This window comes from Chinchilla lanigera, unplaced genomic scaffold, assembly GCF_000276665.1.
Source record: "Chinchilla lanigera isolate Chin_1 unplaced genomic scaffold, ChiLan1.0 scaffold00039, whole genome shotgun sequence".
Lineage (NCBI taxonomy): Eukaryota > Metazoa > Chordata > Mammalia > Rodentia > Chinchillidae > Chinchilla > Chinchilla lanigera.
In genome coordinates this window covers 18920246-18925643 of record NW_004955440.1, presented here as the reverse complement: position 1 = coordinate 18925643, position 5398 = coordinate 18920246, and the positions used below count along the sequence as shown (strand labels likewise).

The following is a 5398-nucleotide window of genomic DNA, read 5'->3' as shown; positions in this document are numbered from 1 at the left end:
AGGAGATGGAGGAAGGAGGGAAGGAGAAAAGGAGAAAAGGATGTGAAAAGAATTAAGATGTGTTATGCACATGTACCAACCACCCGCAATGAATGTAATGGCTATGTACTGCAAATGCGTACAAATAAAGATTAACGACAGCAACGAAACCCAAAGGCTTGTAAACCACACGCTCAGGTACCCCCAGTAACAACCCCACTTCTGACACCCACTTTTTGAATCAGTCAGCTTCTCCTCACTGAGATACAATACCTCACATCCACAATGCGCAGGAAGAAAGGTCTAACTTGCCTCCTTGTTTCTGTGCCTGCTCAGCTGGAGCCGAGGCGGGAGCGTCTCGGCAGAAGGGCGGGGCACAGCAGACTTCTTAGCTCCTGATGTCCAGGAAGCAGAGCAGGACAGCCGGCTCAGACAGGACGAAGCGATGGACCAGACACAGTTCCCCAGCTCCCCGTCCCACCCAGACATACCCAGAAGTCTGGTTCACTAATCTTCTGGGCAGCTTCCAAGCCAGTTGGGTTAACACAGTCAAACTTCACCATTACAGGTAGGAAAAGCTCGATCGTTTCCTTTGCCTTTATCTCATTATTGATAAAGTCTAACCCTGCATCTCTTTCGGACGTTGCAGATTTTGTAAACAGCTTGTTTATGTATTTTTCAGATCACTTATTTAGAGGAATTAATGTCAGTAGAGGTTTATTTAGATTATCAAATGTATAACTGAATTTATATCTAAATGAGTCTTGTTCAGTGTTCTATTTTTATGTGTATTCTGTGGATTTGTGGAAAGGCAGGAAGGAGAAGAGTGAAGTAGAGAAATTGGAAGAAAGGCGTATGAGATGACACATAAAAATGCAAGAAAAATAAAATTAAGTATGGGGAAAAACAGGAGTGACACAGGAAGTGCATTGTTTAAAAAAAACAGAGAAAAAAGCAGAATGAAAGAAAAGAGTTCAGAAACAGTAACTCCAGAAGCTTACAGACAGTACCCACCTCAAAATCTAGCTTCCTGAAGAACCCTGACAACAATGCTTCTTGGATGCATTTGTCCGCAGCCTCCTGGAGTTGAAAAGGAAGACGACACTTGCTGTAGGGGAAAAATGTCCTTATCTCTTTCTCTACTCTGTATTTGAAATGCTTGCCAAATTTTTAAAAATACCTATTATTCTTTCTTTGCTTAGCCTAGGACTACAAATAGTGAATCTGACATATTCTCTTACTGCTTCCAGAAATTATTGTAAAGGTGTTGGTTTTTTTGTGGTAATGTTCCTAAGAAATCTCTGTTCTGGTTTTAGGAGGAATTTGAAATAATGGCTTAATATTGCCACTATATAAATAAGTGGTAAAAAGCATTGTAGTCTTAGCTCACTCAGAGAAGAAAATATAACTGTTTTTCTATATTATGACATCATTTTTATTATAGGTTTTTATGTGAGAGGATTAAGGGTATGTAAGCCATTTTATAATTACTGACCTCGCCATTTCCATAGGGCTAACCTGAATTCCTAGGAGGGCTCAGGTGAGAGTTGGGCTATTTATTACAAAATAAGAAGTATATTTCCACTAACTTTCAGTGAACCTGTTCATGAAATGTACACTGAATAGTCCAATACTTGGATCTGAAGCCATTTTGAGATCAGTCCTCTCACTCTGCTGTCCTCTAGTGTGAGGATACAGGGCAGGACTGTATTACCCCGTTAGCCTAAGGATCATAGGACATTGGACCTACTAATCCTGGATACTTCCAGAATACGGATGAATGCCAGGAGGCTGTCTGAAGCTCTTCTACAAGAAGTGTACAATAATATCTGGGCTCATGCTTCAGCATATAAATTTGGCAAATACACCAAATCTTTGGCTTAATACTTAAGCTCTTTTCCTATCCCTACCTTCCCTTGTTTTATGATATGGTCTAGAGAGCTACCTGGTATGGAGTAGGAATGAAGGAAGAGTTAGACCAGGCAAATTTTACCAAGATCCATCCCATTACTTTGTATCTATTACACATAGTCTGAGGTTTTGTGCCTGTGACTTAAGTTGTGAAATTCAAAAATCAAAGAGCGACCTTCTCATTTTCTCCCCTCTTTGTGCTATTCTACCTTCCCGGACATGCACAGAATGCTCAGCTGCTTGGATTTGAAAACGAGCGCTTGTGAAAGAAGTATGAGGAAATACACGTAGCTTGTCTATCACGACGGTTTCCAGAGCCTCTGACAACATTCTGGGCTATTTCTCATCCAAGAGGTAGTATGAATAAAATGTTACGATGTCCTTTAAAGTTTTAAAATTCGTAAGCTAATTACCATCGTTGTTGAAGTTTTGCAGTCACAGCCCTCAGAGGATGCTTACCTAGGGAGTCTCAAGCTCGCCTTTTTTTTACTGTCAAACTGAATGGAGGATTGAATCATCTTCTCTAGGAGCTGGAGTGGTTTATAATTCCAGCAGCAGTCCTTAGCATGCTGGGGCTGCTCTAACAAAATACCACAAACTAGGTGGCTTGTAGTTTCACGTTTCTAGCGGCTGGGACATCGAAGTTAAGACATCAGCAGACTTGGTGCCTGGTTAAGGCCCAATTTCTGGCTCCCGGAGACGGCCTTCCTGCTGAGATGATCTCGCCTGCCAACAGCTTTCCCTACGACGGTCACACTGGTATTTGAATTTCAGCATATGAGCTTTGAGGGGCCACAAACGTTAAGATCACAGCACCCCCTTTCACAAGCACAGCATCCGAGGCCCTCTGCACGGCACACACAGCTTGCTAACACCTAGAAAATGTCTGCTGCCCTCCACAGAGGTGACAGGGAGAGAGGTTCCTTCTTTGATTGGCTTATTAAGTCCTCAAGCATTAATAATTCCTTGGATTGTTGTATAATATTGCAATTTGAAGCAGTCTTGATTGTCAACAAACCGAACAAATAAGCCCGACACCAGACTTACAAACATCTCATTTCAGCAGTTTTGTAGTTGGTACAAAATGTCAGTCAGTTTCATTTTTTTAAAAAAGCTGGGGAAAAGCCTTCATGAATAAATGTAGTTCACCCAAACAAACCAAGACAAAAGACGCTGAACCCAGCTTTCACCACGGGTACTGCATCTTCAGGGAGGACAGACCTGATTCAGGCACGTGGACAGGCTAAAAGCAGCATCGGCAGGGGCAAAGGGACGAGCGAGTGTGTCAGGAATCGCAGTGGGGCACTTCTGAGATAAGGAGTTAGGGAAGTGTTTCATCTAGAAAAGCACCAAGGCCGAGGCAATTACTGAAATGTCAGGACTGCACACTGAAGAGAAGCTACAGAGATCTTTACAGAAGGCGACAGTTGTGTGTGTTTATGTGTGTGTGTATGAGTTTAAATTCGCTTGACAAATGTTTTCATTTAACTCGTACTTTAGAGGCAGTTAGCTGGAAATCTTTGGACAGACAGCATCAGGAATGAGACATGAGCAAGTGAAACGTTGAAAGAAGCTTCTCTGGGACGTTCACACTTTGCTGGGACTGACAATTTGAAGCTACCAAAAGTGACCTAATAGCTGCAGTGAAGTGCTGAGGAAGTCATGCCCTTGGGAGAGCTAACACGGCAACACCGAAAGGGTCAGCAGGGAAACTTAGAGCTCTGTGCTCTCTGCATCACCAAGTGCATTGCGGGGAAAGTTTACAGCCCCTCAAAGCTGACTTGGAAATGTACACATCCACGGCAAAGAGTAAAACATAAATAAAACCCCTCATTTGCACCTTGATTTTTAAAAACTTTCTGCATTCAAATTTCAAAAATGTTTAATTTCCAAACAATTTCTCAATAAAATGGACCTCAATGGAAATAAATTTTTTTTTCTTGATTTCTATAACAGTATTTCACAAGCATGTTAAAATTCTGAGTTAAGGAAAAGAGTGCTTGTATAGGCAGAATAAGGCTTTTCAGTTGTTAATAAGAAGGTCTGTCCTAAAATTTTTCTTCTCTTAAATGTCTTGTTAATTGATTTATATTTCCAATTAGAAATTTATCATATCATTTGAAGGGTGATTTTATAATTTATTATGAACAAGTTTTCTATGAATAATCCTGGGTTTCCTTATATGTACAAGTAGAATGTAAATTTAGAAAAAGAAGAAAAACCTCAGATTTTGAAACTGTATAGTTATCATAAACAATTGCTGGTAATTGTGCAGTCATCCAGTGTGTTCCTCTGCATTGTAGGAAAATTGTGAACAGACACAAAAAACCTTAAATGTTGTGCGTGTTAGTGAAGCACCATGTAGGGTTTGTAGCTGCGTACATTGAGTACTGTTTACGTCAGGTTAAAAATTTACATCCAGAAATGTTTATCATTTCTTTGTGGTAAAAATCTTTCATAGCTTTTCATCTAGGTTTTTGAAATGCACAGTGCATTATTTATACCTATTGTCATGTACCGTGCAATAGTATGTTCTAGAAGTTCTTGCCCCTACCCGTAACTCGGCACCCACTGACAAACCTCCCCACCCCCCCACCCCTCCTGTCCGCGGCGCCCTCGTCCTTCATGCTTCTCCCAACTTCTGTGAGAACAACCTTTTAGAGTCCGCACTTGAGTGGCATGACGTGGTATTTGTCTTTCTTTGTTTGTTTTTTTACTTAATATAATGGTCTCCCGTTCTCAATGTTATTCTTGCCCTTAAGTAAATGCACAACTTTTGATTATTTTAAAGCACAATAAAATCAAATGTAAGTAGTATGATACAAGCAGCACAGGATGAAGGAAAATATGGCAGACTTAGTGTACTTAGTGTTACTTGGAAATTAATAGATTTTGATCCAGGGTAGGTTCAAGCTGGGTTCAAAGCATGAGTCTACACCATATTCATAAGTGAAATAAATCAGAGGCACATGTGTAAACATTCTGTTGTCTCCCTAATGTGAGAAGCTGAAGGAGTAAATAAGATCCAAAAGGTACAATAGATATTATAAAATGGGAAGAAACTTCAAAAGGAAAGAGAGATTTGGATGGGGGTTGGATAAAAGAAGGAAAGGAAAAGCAAAAAGAAGAAAATTGTATAGATAGATAGTAGTTAAGATAGTTATACTACTGATTTCTCCTAATTCATTGAAAGAAAGGTTTGTATTACTATTGTTCGGACGATTAAATGCCAATGTCTTATACCCTGAGTAATTAATTTAAAGATTGCGCTAACCATTGTTACAGTCCCATTATCTTATTTTGAAATTTTGTCTTATTTTTTCTCTTTAAAATAAGAAAAACAATAGAGTCTACAAAAAAGTCCTTGTTAGTTATAGACAGTGTGTGATAATATGAACAACTTCCACTTAATAACTTAGGATTTTGTCCTTACTGGGAAGCTGACACTGAGCTGACTACATCAACAGAAGAATGAAGTAATGTGGGGTACCACACAACCTCGTTATCA

At 39.8% G+C, this 5398-nt stretch overlaps 1 long non-coding RNA gene across 1 annotated transcript; it reads left to right on the top strand.

The window, feature by feature from the left end:
* The first annotated feature begins 353 nt into the window (after window positions 1-353).
* Window positions 354-3455, top strand: LOC102010838. The gene is made up of 3 exons (XR_262046.1): window positions 354-547; window positions 2118-2244; window positions 3391-3455. It is a non-coding gene; the product is annotated as an uncharacterized LOC102010838 (long non-coding RNA).
* The last annotated feature ends 1943 nt before the right edge of the window (window positions 3456-5398 follow it).